A 15,343-nucleotide genomic window follows, 5' to 3' on the forward strand; every position below is an offset into this window, starting at 1 on the left:
AGAGCTTGGTTTCTTCATCAAAAGGAAAAGAGACTCTTTCTACTTATGTCAAAAAGGGAGTTCAATGGTGTTGAAGATCCATGGGATGCTACTTTCTTCAAAAAAGATATGACTTCAAGCCTTGTAGTAGGCATAATAATTCAGCGAAAGACACCTTTGTGGATATTTTAACAAAGAGTTCAGATCCTGAAGTTGGCGGTATGCATTTTATTGTGTCAAGGAGAGACGCAAAGACCTTTGTGATGCCTCCTCCTCAACCATCAAAGTTTCCACAGCTGCAAAGGGCATTGGAGACTCTTTCATATACTTGGGAGCAATTTCCTAGTGTGGTGGCAAAAAGGATGCATGCAAAGATAATGTTTGAATACTTTCAAGATGCAGAATATGCTCTCCATATGCAAGAATCATCACATGAAGGAGATCAAAAAGCTCAGACTTCAATGCAGGGACAAGAAGAACAGGCACACTGTCACAAACCTCTTGTAGAACATGAGCGCAAACTTCTAGAGCCAGAAATGGTGGATGTAACTAAGGATGATGAAAAACAAGCCTTGAGTGCATGGGAATTAGCAAAAATTGAAGAAGATCAAGGTCGATCCACTGCAGTTATGCTAGAAGCTCTTGCTAGCAAACCACGACGTGAAATGCAAAAGGCTAGTACTGCAAGAGCCACGGTTCCAAGCAGTAAGAAAAGACATCGTCCCACTGTAGAGAAAGATAATGTGGATGAAAAACGGTCAAAAAAAGAGAAAGATGAAGAAGACTCAGAATCCCAGGCTGAAGATGATCAAGATGAACTCACATCAATTAAAAATCTTAATCTGCGTCTTAATGAAGCAGTTACAAATGATGATGTGGGATATATCTGGGGTCAAAGGACGTGGTTTGTGAATGCCAAAGATGTGGAAGCTGCAGCTCTGTTTACTAATAGCCGAAGCCTTGATATATCCTATGCAATGCAAATATACGAGGCTTTGACAGATGGTAAGAAACCTGTGGCAAGTAATGTGGTCTTGCGCCCAATAATGTTTTGTCCAACCAAAAATAGTTTTCTGGATCAAATAACATTTACAGGGCCTACACATTTCGAGGAGATCTTCAGTCAATTCTTTAAAAACACTCTAAAAAATATTCCACATGAATAAGGCGAAGAGGCACAAGGAGAGAATATGCTAAAGGAAGTCAAGAAGGAATTTCTCCTTCATTGCAGATTCCAGCCCATTGATGGTCAACATTGGGCTTATGCTTGTAATCAGATCGCAAGGGAAGCAAAGGAGGGCAAAAGGCTCACTCCAGAACAATTTGTAAAGATAAGCTCATTCCATTATTATCCTGCAACGATCTGTATATTCAAGCATGAGATTAAGTATTTGATTGAGTCCGAAAGACTTAATCATTATGTCCATGGAAAGCGTAAGATATCCTCAACATCAGAGGTCTTACAGAAGGCAAGGGTGATATGGACAACATTTGGTTCTCCAAATCCTGATTTGAAGCAAAAGGTCACAAAAGCAGACGCCGACACACTCACAAACTTTTATACTTCTTTGAGTGCAGTTGTGCCTAGGGGAACCCAAGAGCGGGAAGAAAGTATGACAAGCCTCAAGGTGGTGAGGGACAGATATGCCGACTATACTTCTATCATATTTCGTCCTGTTGAAGTGTTCAATGAGATGCTTGAAACGTGCATTGCTTGTGAGCATGGACAGCTGACCTATGAAGCTCCCTTGTTTATCTCCGGCAAGTCAAAGGTAATGGATAAGAAGGAGTTGACGGCAAGGATGTGGAGGCCTGTAAAGTACTTACCTGATAAGTATGCATCCATGGCAGCACAAAAAATTTTAAAGAAAGAATGGTTTTTTGGAAAAAAAGACAAAGACCACTGCATGGAAGAATGCATCAATGTACAGGTGAGGCGTGATGCAATGCATAGTGCCATCAAGTATTTGCTGTCAGAGAAACAAATTCCACTTACTCATTGTAACATTGACTATAATGTGGTGAAGCATATAGCTTCTTTGTCAACAACCAAGGTAAAGCTATGGGCAAACAGGTGGATTAAAAAGGATGAAGATGGGTCGGAAATAGTAACCTCTTATATGAGAAAAGAGATCCCACAACAGGTGGTTGCATATGTGGAAAGATTAATCAGCGAGATAAGAATGCCGACAGATATGCACCAAAGCTTTCAATTCAATGTAGAGGTTACGGCAGAGTCTGGAAAGCTTGTCAACTTCAGGGGAGTCTCAGAAGATGACTTCTTTAAGAATGAGTCAGCATGGGATAAGCCACAACTATTCTTTATCAATGAAGTTTCTAGCGATGATATCCATAACTTCATTGATAGAATAGTATATACCACCATTAGCAAAGTGGCGATTTGTAACATTGTCATATTTGTTGATAAAAAAGACAAAGAAGCCATGCAGGTTACTCTAGAGCGAGCATATTCATCAGATTTGAAGATCTATAGTGGTGTTTATGCAGCGAAGAGAGGCAAGAGAGAATGTGGCATAGCGATTCAAACTCTTGAATCATTCTTTCTGTGTATGCGGAGTCCCAACCCTGATCACTCCTTACAAAAGAACATAAGAGGGAATTCAAATAATTTGAGATTGATGCTAGAAGAGCAAGATATTCCCAGGTCCATACATTATCAAAAAAACAACTATGGAAGTCCTGCAAAAAGTGGGAGTCTCTTGCTTACCATGATGGAGAATTTGCTGCCGGTAGGTTCGGAGGTCACCTTGTGCAGGATGGGATATTTATTTGAGGATCTCCTAAGAAAAGGCAACTCCACCAATATTATTGAAAATAAGCATTTCATGGCCTATTTCCAGCTTCAAGAAGATCTAACCACAGGCTATGAAAAAGAGATAGACCACAAGGACACCGATGACATGGATGATTACCTTGAAGATCATAATGTCCCAGTTGTTGATGATGAAAAGATGGACTTACATGACCCATTCACAGAGAGGATGGTGGATGAAGACAAATATGATGATGCCCTCTTTGATAATTATGGCTCGCAGGGTTATGAAAAAAGGCCACTACGACAATACTTAGCGGTATGAACTCTCTATTTCTCAACTAAATACAATTTTTTAAATAAGATTTAAATTTAAAGATAATGAATCTAATCTCTCATATTTGTTTACAGGCAATAGAGGGAGAAGAAATGGATGAAGTCAATACGGATGCACTCCCTTCTACTTCGACAATGCAACCACCTCTAAATTTGATTGAAAAATCAAATTTAGCTGCATTAGATAAAATGGAGAGCTCATTTCAAGTTTCGTTTTGAAACGAGAACCTCAGTATTTAAGCTTTGGTAGAGAGGAGGTTTCAATCCTCTCCAATCCTTTAAAAGAGGTTAATGACAATGTTATCTTGGCCATTCTCAGGTAATGTTTATTTATTTATTGCTACTTCAATAAGCTAACATTTGTTTATTTATTCACAGTTCAGTTATATATATCAGTTTCCTAGTGTAGAATGCAAATCAATTCTATGAGCTAATGTTTGTTTATTTCTTGGTGCAGTGTAGTTATTTCTCAACTTCCTAGTACAGTGCAGCATCGTGTCTACATGCTCGATGCTCTCCTTTCTTCTATTCTTAGCTCTCCTCAAAAGACTATAGAAGATGTTTATACCTGGTTAAGCCCTTTGAATTTAGATGGGGTGCGAGTCATCCTAATGCCTTATCATGAGGCGTAAGTATCAACTCTAACCTTATTTTTACTATTTCTTTGGCAAGTTTGTGTAAAACAATAATCATTTTTATTCTGGTCGTGTAGCTCACATTGGAGTATGATCTTCTGGGACCTTGAACTCAACCATTTATGGTTTGTGAATTCAATAGAAGGCTATCAAACCAACTCCCCAAGGTAATTATTCTCTTAATATTTTTGATACTTTCTTATTTTGTATCTTATGATCATGACATATTAATATATTTCATATGTCATGCTGGACAGTGCTGCATATTGGTTAGTATATGCTGTCAGAACAACCACGGAGCAACAAGATCAAGTAGAATTCAAAAGACGTCTGCCAGTGGAGCAAAAAGATGGACACAGCTATGGGTGGAGAGTCGCCTACAACTGCATGTTGTTTCTTAGAGAGATTTTTGATTTGGAGTTACCAGTCAAAATGGAATCATATACAGAAGCTGATCTGCTAGCATTTCGGGCTGAGAGTATTCAGCATCTAATTACTACCATTGGGAAACAACATGAAAATATGACTACATTGCAGCATGTATAAAACCTTATCTTTATACTTGTATACTTGTTCCAGCCTTTAATTGGGATGTATAAATCTCATAACTTTTTTATATTTTCTTCCAAAAGGAGAAGAGAATGAGTTTAATGAAAGCATGCTATCTTTATACTTTTATAATTATTTAAACCATTAATTTTATTTGGGATGTGTAAATCTCATAACTTGTCTAATGAATGCATGCTATCTTTATACTTCTATGATTATTTAAACCATTATTTTTATTTGGGATGTGTAAATCTCATAACTTTTTAAATTTTTCATCTAAGAGAAGGAGAGACTCACTCTAATGAAAGCGTGTATGAAACGTTTTTAAATTTTTGCTCCAAGCAGAGGAGAGACTTACACTAATGAAAGCATGTATGAAACCTTATCTGCTTGTTTAAGCCTTTATTTGGGATGTGTACATTTGCCATCAAAGAGTCAAAGAGGATAGATGACCTCAACTCTACAAACATGGCTTCATTAAAAGAATTGGGAAGCTCTTTTAATGTTAGGGTTATAATTCTACATAGACCTCAGTATCTTGAATTTGGGGGAGAAGAGATTTCAATTCTCTCTAGAGCTTCAAATGAGGTCAATAACAACGTTATGATAGCCATTCTCAGGTTTGATACAAACTTTTTCTCTACTTGATAATTCAATATTTTGATTTAATCTAATAAGCTAATAAGCTAATATTCATTTATTTTGATTAAATCTAATAAGCTAATATTCATTCATTTGTTGGTGCAGTATAGTTATCTCACGATTTGGTAGAGTCGTACAAAATCGTGCGTATATGTTGGATTCCCTCCTTTCTCCTATACTTAGCGATAGCAGAAAGACAATAGCCGATGTTTGTAAATTATTACAGCCTTTACATTTACATGGCGTGCGAGTCCTATTTATGGCATATCATGAGATGTAAGTATCATGGCAACCTTTATTTTCATCTTATACTGGCAACATTGTGTTAAATAATAATGGTTCTTAATTATTCGTGTAGGGAACATTGGAGTCTGGTGGTTTGGAACCTTGAAGACAACTATTGTTGGTTTGTTAACTCGATTGTAGGCTTTCATGGCTCAGTGCAAACGTAAGTATTCTATTAATCTGTTGTTACTTCTATATTATGTACCTTATGTGATAGATACACTAAGTTTTTTTAATATGTCACGATGAGCAGGTCGATTGAGAAGTTGGTATCTGCTATCAGAGAAACAGGACAGTACAAAGACTCGGTAGACTTCCAAAAGCATTTAGTAGTAGAGCAGGAAGATGGGCATAGTTGTGGGTGGAGAGTTGCCTACAACTGCATGTTGATTTTCAAAGAAATGTTCTCACTTAAGCCACAAATCTCATCGGAAGACTCTTTGGAGCTCAAATATTCAGAGGAGGATATACAATTGTTTAGGGCTGAAATCATTCGAGACCTAATTGCTGCCATTAGAATACAACGTGCAACTGAAGCAATACCAGAGCTTCCCTTTAAGGAAGAGGAGACTGAGTCTACTATGAAAGCACTGCATACTACAGAAGAAGTAGAGACCCAATGTACACCTACAGCACCATAGCCTCCACTGGAAGCATCAAAAGAGTTGCCACCGCCTCCGCTTGCATTTAAGGAAGAGGATACTGAGTCTACTGCGAAAGCACTACATACTACAAAAGAAGTAGAGACCGAGTGTACATCTACAGCACCACAAATTGCAAGCACTAACATTTTTGAACTTTCATTTGAGTTGTTATTATTTGTAGGATGTCTTCATCTTCAACAAGCACCTCCAGTGAGTATGAATCTCTCTATATCCACCATCGAGAAATATGGTTGGAGCAAAAATTCAAATGTATGTGTGATTGATGTCGAGGGAACATGCATCATGCATGTAGAATTACACTCATTCACAAAGTACAGAGGTTGAGGCTAATTGAGATACCTATGGGTGTTCAAGTGTTTGACATATGATCCTTTCCTAATTTGATACAGGATGTAGTGCCACACCCACATATGTTGCCCTATCCTCGTCGTGAATGAGGAGGTGAAGCATGTGCAATATGAGGTGGGATCTTCAAGAGGGACCGTTATGGATGCATATAGTGATGGTGATAATAACCTTCTACCATTACCTCACAAGGCCATGGAGGAGGAGGTGTTCGATGATATGGTGTGACATTTATTTGTTCATCAGTCGTCAAGTAGGGATGATATCATGGAGTAGGATGATCTTTTTACTGTAGCATCAATTCTAGTATTTGAAGGATGCACATTCTCTGTTCTACATGCCTCCCTTGAGCTACTAAACTTGCATATCATTTATGGATGGAGCAATGCAAGTTTGAATGCATTACTCAAGTAAGCTTTTTGTTTTGCAAACATGGTGAATTGTGCTAATGGATCAATTACTGAAATAATTTTTCTCATTTATGGTCTTCATATGTAGGTTATTGTCTAAAATGCTTGCAAGGGAGAATAAATTACTTACCTGAAGAGATATGGTGACGTAGTATGTGACCTCTCTTGGAGGGTTGGATTACAAGTGCATCCATGCATGCATGAATGATTGTGTTTGTTGCATGGAAACTTCACCGTAAGAGTAGAAGAAAAGAGGCACTACAATCATTAGAAGTAGTGCTATCGGAAATTGTCTCCATGGAGGAGATGTACATATTACAAAGTATCTTTAAAAAGCTAGAAATGGGAAAAATGTCCCTATCAAGCCATCTATTGGTGGAGTAAAGGCTAGAAGATTTTTGTCTCATCCAAAGAAAACAAAAATGCTCCATCTATTTTGTCGGGAAGGGCCACCAAAGAAGGCTCTTGATTCTTTATGAGGTTATGCTTTCCATAACCCTCCAAGGAGAGGGATCCTTTACACCACAAGCTAGTGCCCAGGTAGTATATGTCAAAAAGTAACTAGCTCTTGAGCCTTGCTTTCCATCATAACACCCAAAAATTATTAAAGCAGACTACTTCTCTATCAGAATGATCTTATTTGTTTGCCACAATATCAGATGACCACCCAAAACTTTTACAAACACTTGACAAAATAAGTAATAGCAACTCCATCGTTGCTAAGAAATTTGCTAAAAATGAATATCTTTGCAATCGATAGGTCTTTGATATAATGAGAAAGGCTTGATAGTTTACCAAGCCTATGAATTCTACTTCCAGCTACCCTCAAGAGGAATATGGCATCTTCAACGAACACCTGCCATACACAAAACACACTTAGATTTAAAATAGACCATTAAATTTCATATCTAAACTCCAAGTTCAAGAAAGGTAGGTGCTTTACCTCAATATCCTCATCTTTCTCGAGTATATCATCGTTAAACAAGGAGATACCCATCTCTTCCTTCCCCTCAGAGCTTTGACTGATATCCAAGCTTGCTATTATGAGGTTCATTCATGCTTGCGTTTTGAAGACTGTCTCATCCACCTCTTCATACATTTTGGCTTGCTCAAAACAAATGGACAATTCTTCTGAAGGATTGAATTTGTCCTCCAGCTCTAACAAAGGATCGTTCATCAATCATTACTTCCTTATCGACCCTGCAAGATTGTGCAATAAGGGCAATTGCATAATCCTCTCTCAAATTGAAAAGGCACTATATGTCATACAACTAGACATAGTCTTTTCCCTCAATATTGAAAGAGGGAAGATTGGGCACAGTGAGGTTGGAGATTTCAGCCTCAATGTCATCCACTAGGACAGCATCTCTTAACATATCATTTTTAAGGCCACTAGATCCAATGCTGCAATTGCAAGCTCCTCCTCTTTTGGGTCAATCTTCTCTTCCACATCTGGTAGATTTGACTTATCTTCGGTTTCCTCTTCCTCATCACTATCCTTTGTGTCCTCAACTGATCCATCAACATAGTGTACATACATGGCAAATGCAAGTGACTCTTCAAGTATTATGCAATTGCCCTTGTGTATAGTGCAGATTCCTTTATGGTAAGGCTTCAAAGCTATCAAAGAGCTTGTGCATTTGATACTTGATACTGTCATTTTCAATAATGTCCTTGATATGTACAAAAGTCTTACTGTTGACAACTTTAGATCCTTCAACTATCAGCTTGTTGAAGGACTCATACACCTCTCCAAGAAAATCCTTGTGTTGTGCCAGAAGAGACTACAAATCCATCTCCTTATTGAACATCTCATGGTTACATTTGTGATACTATATTTGTTGACATTCAGACTTTTGTAAAAATTCAAAGAGCTATAGTTGGGGTGAATTTTTTTCCTCCTTCTCCTTTCCCTTAGCAACTGCCTATCCACCTTTGTCTGAACCCTTCTCATTGGGCTTTCTTCTCTTAACTCCATCATCAAAAATTAAATTTGAGTCCTACACATGTAGCTAAATGAAACAGAAGCACCCAAAAAGAAATTCTCACGAGGAGATTCCTTCTCCCCTAAAGCATAAGCTAGTAGGTCAATTGTCTTCCTAACTGGTCTTGCTGCATCACCTGAATGGTTAGCCCCTCTGTTTGAAAGTTTGCACATAAACGTGATATGAGGGTCTTTCTAACTAAATATCACATTTTCTAGCAAATACTTCTATTTATGTAAATACTACTTTGTACCCAAAATTGGATCAATCAAATGCATGGGACTAGGTGCAATAGAAGCAAAGTTTGCCCATTAACATGATATGGGTGTTCCTAAGCTATATAAGACTCAAATCAAGTTTTCAAGAAAATCCCTTGGCTACAAAGTATTAATCTCCAGGTTCCATATAAAGCATCAGGTCTATAAAATTTCAAGTAAATCTTAAAGAAAGGGGTCTTAGATCATGCAAAAGATGAAGCAAATGCCTAAGATCTGATGTAGTGGAATTGGATAGATCAAGAAAACACTTGGAAATGTAGATCAAGACTATGGTGAATTTAAGTACCTGTATCCTTTCTCTCCATAGCTTTTGCACAAGTGTAGCTAGGCAAGGATGATGGTGGGAGACAAGCTAAGGCTAAAGTGTTGTCCAAATGAAGATGAGGAAGAAATCTGAGGCTACGGTGTAGGAGAAGATGAAGATCAAAACTATTGATTGGATGGAGAAAAGTGAAGATAAGAGGTGATGGCACAGATATCTATGCAAGTCACACTTTCAACCACACATGCCAAAAATAATCTTCAAGGTACTATTAAGTTAAGAATTTAGTGATTGCTTGCACCTATTTTTAGAGCAAGCCGCCAGACTTAATCATCCCCCTTGTCATCTCCATCTCAAGTTTCATCTTCCTCCCTATAGGCTTGTGCTATCCAACCTCACCAACTCTATCACGTTGACCCAATATAGCTCTAGACCCACTATAGCTCTAGCTTAACCCATTAAGTTGACACCCATCAAACTGTCACCCAAAACCTCAATAGCTCTATCACACTGATCCGCTACATCTTTAGCTCAACCCATCAAGCTAACACCCATCAAGCTCATGTTATCTACATACTAATAAGGTTAGTACTTTTTGTATAAACTCTTGCATACCAATTTGCTCAAAAATGCAAATTTCTAGTTTTTTCAAGACAATTGCTCCAAATCACGTTTTTTAGCAAATCTTGGCACACATAGCATGTTTTGACCATAAATGTGATATGGGGTGTTTTTATGCAAAGAGGGCCCTAAATCACATTTTCTGGGAAAGACTCCTATCCTCTATGGAGCAAGGACTAGGATATAAGGAAAAGTGAGTTCTAGACAATCACAGATCAAGAAAACACTACTGCCCACAAATATAGCAGATTCCAAAGTGGGATATATGAATACCTTGATTTTTTATGTCCATGGCTAGTCGTGGTGATTTGTTTATGGCTCTTGCACAGGTGCAGTAAGGGGGGGGATGATGGCAGTGATGATGTTATCTAGATGCAGATAAGGATGTGGTGTTAGAGAAAAGAAAAGAAGATCGAAACTATTGGAGAGATGGAGCAAAGTGAAGATAAGAGGAGATGGCATAGTTATCAATGCATGTCACATTAATCTTGTCAGCCACACATGCAAAAAATGGTCTTCTAGGTACATGTGCATTTAATTACTAATCATTGCTTGCATATAGGTTTAAAAAGATAAAAGACGAGAGTAACATACTTACTAGTCATCTGGAAGATTAACAACCATTTCCACATCTTCGAAATCATTTAGAGTCCCATAGTTGCTTAACACATTTCCCTTTCATTTCTGTCCATCCAAAAATGGTTGCAATATAGAATTGCAAATGTCAGGATCATTCTCAATAGATAAGCATGCTCTCCCAGAATGCACACATGCTTTTTACATAGAACCAGTCCTAGCACCTAAGTCCACCACATGTCTAGAAATTGGACACAACAACTCCAAGAAGTACAACATCATGCATGGAGCCTTCTCCAATGCACCTCTCCATGGAATACTCTCTCCATGTTTTATAGTCTGCTCACTTGACCCCAAAACTACACGACTATTAGCACATCTATTAGTGTGTTTGTACTATCAAATGCATCTATAGACACATCTAATATACAGTATAGATGCATCAATAGATATGTTGATTTGTTTTAAAATCTACATTTCCTTAATTTCCTCACTCCACCACGCTTGCATTTCTTTCAAGTTGTATCCCCATCTCCAAGAGGAACTCATCTCCAAGCAGCTTACATCTCAGGTGAAGAAGGAAGCCACAAGAGAAGAAGGAGAAGAAGCTTTTACGAAGAAGGAGAAGAAGCTTTTCATACCTCTATCCAAGGTAATGTTGAGAGAGAAGAAGAAGAGATGATAGACACACAAAATAGACTCCCAAAGAGTGATTGATATTGATCACAAGTTACACATATATAGGTGAGACCTAGTGCAAGTTAGAGCTTTCTCAGTCTGCATTTGTATATCCCAAAAGATCAAGAGACATCATGAAAGATGATTCTGTATGATGCCGATAAACTAATCCAATGTTGGAAGTGCCTTTCAAATACTTTAGAACACGTTTTGCTACTGCAGACCAATGTTTCATTGAGGGAGTAGCCAGATATTGACCTAGAAAATTGGCAGTAAAAAGAATATATGGTCGAGTGTTCAGCCCAACAAATTATAGGCAACCAACAAGATTGGCATAGGGTTGATGTAAAGCCTTAAAATCATGAGTCGATCCTGTATTTTTGATAGAGCTCACAAGACAAAGAGTGGTAAGCATTCATCAAGCCAAACTTTTGAACTGCATCTTGAATGAATTTTGTTTGTCAAAGTAGCAGAATTCCCTTATGATGATATCGTTGAACTTGAATACCAAGGCATGAATGAATGCCACCAAGATCAACCATATCAAATGCTGAGGATAAAATTTTCTTTTAACATGTTGCAGAAAAAAGAGATTGTTGGAGACAAGTATGGTGTCTTCCACATAAAGAGCAAGGATGACAAAAATAGCACCATCACATTTGACATATAAGTTTGGGCGAGAGAAACAAGAGTTGAAACCTTGATATGTGAGAAACTGATCAATTTTCATGTACCAAGAATGGGAAGCTTATTTTAGACCATAAAGAGCATGATGAAGGCGACAAACAAGATGGTCTTGACCAGGAAGTATGAAACCTTTTGGCTGCTCCATATAGATCTCCTCTTTAAGATCTCCATAAAGGAAAGAAGTTTTCACATCCATTTGATGAATCTCCAAATCAAATTGAGAAGCAAAAGCCAAGAGTACCCGAATGCTTATACTATGAATGACGGGTGAAAATGTATCATGATAATCAACTCCTGCAATTTGTGAGTATACTTTTGCAACAAGATGAGCTTTAAACTTGTCAAAAGAATCATCGGCTTTGGTTGTGGTTTTATAAACCAACTTACATTTGATAGGACTATCACCAAGAGGTAGTTCACCATGTACCTTTAGAGATTAAAGAATCATATTTAGCTTCCATGGCCTTTTGCCATTGACCCTTTTGTGCAGAAGAGATAGCTTCTATGTAAGAAGTAGGGTCTTCATGAGCAACCATTGCATGATCAATGATGTCAACAAAGTCATCAAAACAATCATGAGGAGAACCATGTTTAAAATCAATAGGTAGATCAACATAAATATCAACACTATCATTAGAAGCGCGCATGTGTGTAGGATGCATATCAAGATGGTCAACACATTGCTCTGCAGATGGAGTAGTAGTGATGCCATCAGATGAAGGAGTAGTAATGACATCAGAAGTAGAATCATTATCAAATAGAAAAGGAAAGGTAGTAAGTAATGACTCAATATCCTCTGCATCCTCGATAGACCATGTGTGAAGAGAGTGGGAGAGAAGGAAGGAGTCTCACTTGCAGCTTTCTCACATACACAATGGGGGAATATACATAAAGGTGGAGGCTGAAAACAATTTTCCTCTTCTTAGTTGTGAAAGCCAAAAGAACTCTTAGTATAAAAGAATAGGTGAACCCTATATGTGGGTCTCAAACCAAACTCAGCTAACTAAGGTGGCATACTAACTGAGCCACTAACTAGAGTACATAAAGATAGCTGTCATCCAGCTATTATTCATGGGCAGTGTACCAACCGCATCTGCAGCTAACAAGTCGGTGACAGAAATGCACAATGTTCACCCTGGCATATCATGAGTGGAGCTCCATATGTCAACACTCCCCCTCGAGCTCAATCCCAATTCCTGCACACCAAGCAGGTCTCTGAACTTGCACAGCCTCTCTACACCCAATGCCTTCGTGAATATGTCAGCTACTTGATCCTCTATGCTGACATAAACTAGATCAATAAAACCTACTAGAACCTTCTCCCACACATAGTGATAATGCACCTCAGTGTGCTTTGTTCTAGCATGATAGACTGGGTTATTTGCCAAGTGTATACTACTCATGTTGTCACAATAAATGACAACTGGCCCATCTGTAGACTAATCCATATCATAAAGTAGCTTATGCAACCATGCTGCCTCACATGCAGTCATTGCTGCACCCCTGTACTTAGCCTTTGTGCTTGACAAGGCAACTGTAGGCTATTTCTTGTTGCTCCAAGTGTTTGCAGCACTCCCAAAAGAGATTCACACATATCCACTAGTAGATCGTTTATAAGAAATACTAGCAGTCCAATCAGCATCAGTGTATCCATGCAACTGTATCTGAACCCCAATCTCATAAAATAGTCCATACTACAATGTGGACTTCACATACCTCAGTATGCCTCTAGATGCCTCTAGCTGCATCCAAATGTAGTTTCCTTGGAGCCTACATAAACTGACTTACTAACCCACCAGCATAGCTCAAATCTAGCCTGGTAATAGTCATATAAATTAGACTTCCTACTATGCGTGTGTACATAGTAGGTCTTCCAAAAGCTCACCTGCATCTACGCTCAGCTTCACATTCTACTCCAAAGGAATTGAAATAGGCTTACAGCTTGTCATCCCATATTTGGACAGCATGTCCAATCCATATTTCCTCTGCAAGAGCCATATCCCACTTGTGGATCTAATCACCTCAATGCTCAAGAAGTAACACAGCTCTCCCAAATCCTTCATCTCAAACTTCTGCTTCAATAATATTTTCACATGAAGGATATCTTCATCACTATCACCTGTGATGATCAAATCATCAACATAAATGACAAGCAGCATAATGCCTTTCTTTGTTTTTCTCACATAAAGTGAGAAATTTTCCTTGGACATTCGGAAAGCCAATAGTGACAAGATACTATCTTATCTTGTCAAACCATGCTCTGGGTGCTTGCTTCAAGCCATACAAGGCTTTCTTCAACCTACAAACAAACTCAGGATGAACATCATGGACATAACCTGGTGGCTGCTCCATATAGACCTCTTCTTGAAAATCGCCATGCAAAAAGGCATTCTTTACATCCATCTGATGTAAAGACCATCCCTTTGATGCAACCATAGAAATGACTACTCTTACCATTGCCATCCTTGCAACCGGACTGAATGTTTCTTCATAATCAATGCCATATGTCTGTGCATCCCCCTTGACAACTAATCTTGCCTTGTATCTGGTCATAGAACCATCTGCATTGTGCTTCACCTTATAAACCCACTTGCAGCCAATTGCATTCTTGTCTTTAGGCAAAGGCACCAATTCCCATGTAGCATTTGCTTCCAAGGCATCCATTTCTTCATCCATGGCATTCTCCCATTTTTCTTTTCCCATAGCTTGCTCAAAAGAAGTGGGTTCTGGTTCATGTATCACTTTGACCATATAGGCATAGTGAATGGCTGTAAATCCATCATATTTTAGCCTATCCATAGGATACCTAGCTCTAGTAGACATGTGCCAAATAGGCTCACTACCAGATGCTATTAAAACATCCCTTGTCTTTTTTACTTCAAGTGTAACAACAGAAGGAATACCCAACTCATCATCAAGGCTCTGTTCTGAGCCACTGGATTCACCATCCATATAAATGATGTGGATACATAGCAAGAGTTCAACTGCCACCTAGAGATTTGTAGGTAAGCTCTTTGTATGACACTCTCACATCTCCAGCATCATGCAAAGATACATGCCATATTGTATGCATCTCCTCAGATTCTTTCATTCCAACATCCATCACTTATGATTTCAGCTTTAACATAGAGCATATCATGTTCTTGGACTCAATTACCACCTCTAGTGCAATTTAATAGATCAATCATAAAGAAACTACCTTCTAATTCTGCATTCTGAAACAGCGCACTCTTTCACAGTCTTTACCTACTACAACAGCATTGGGTCGCTAGTGGAAGATGATGATTTGGTTTTTGTGACCTTGAATGATCTAGGAAAGGATTATTCACAGTTCCAGACATCCATTTCCGTCCATGAAAAATTTCCTGATTTTGAGGAGTTGTTTGCTCTTCTAATTTTTGAAGAGCAGAGAAATGGTGGTGCATCTTCTTCAAGAGGAACTTCAAAAGAAACTGTCTTCTACTCAAATGCTGGAAGAGGTAGAGGCAGAGGTAGAGGATGCCGATCTGGAGGCTATGGTAGAAATCAAAATATGTAGCAAACTCAAGAAATATTTGTAGCATGGCTAATTTTGTAACTCTACCCCATACCCTAAATCCTAAATGCTAATCCCTATAGCCTAAACCCAAATTCCTAT

This window comes from Dipteris shenzhenensis, chromosome 7, assembly GCF_047967505.1.
Source record: "Dipteris shenzhenensis isolate YYH24624 ecotype China chromosome 7, Dip_SZ_1.0, whole genome shotgun sequence".
In the NCBI taxonomy this organism is placed as follows: Eukaryota; Viridiplantae; Streptophyta; class Polypodiopsida; order Gleicheniales; family Dipteridaceae; genus Dipteris; species Dipteris shenzhenensis.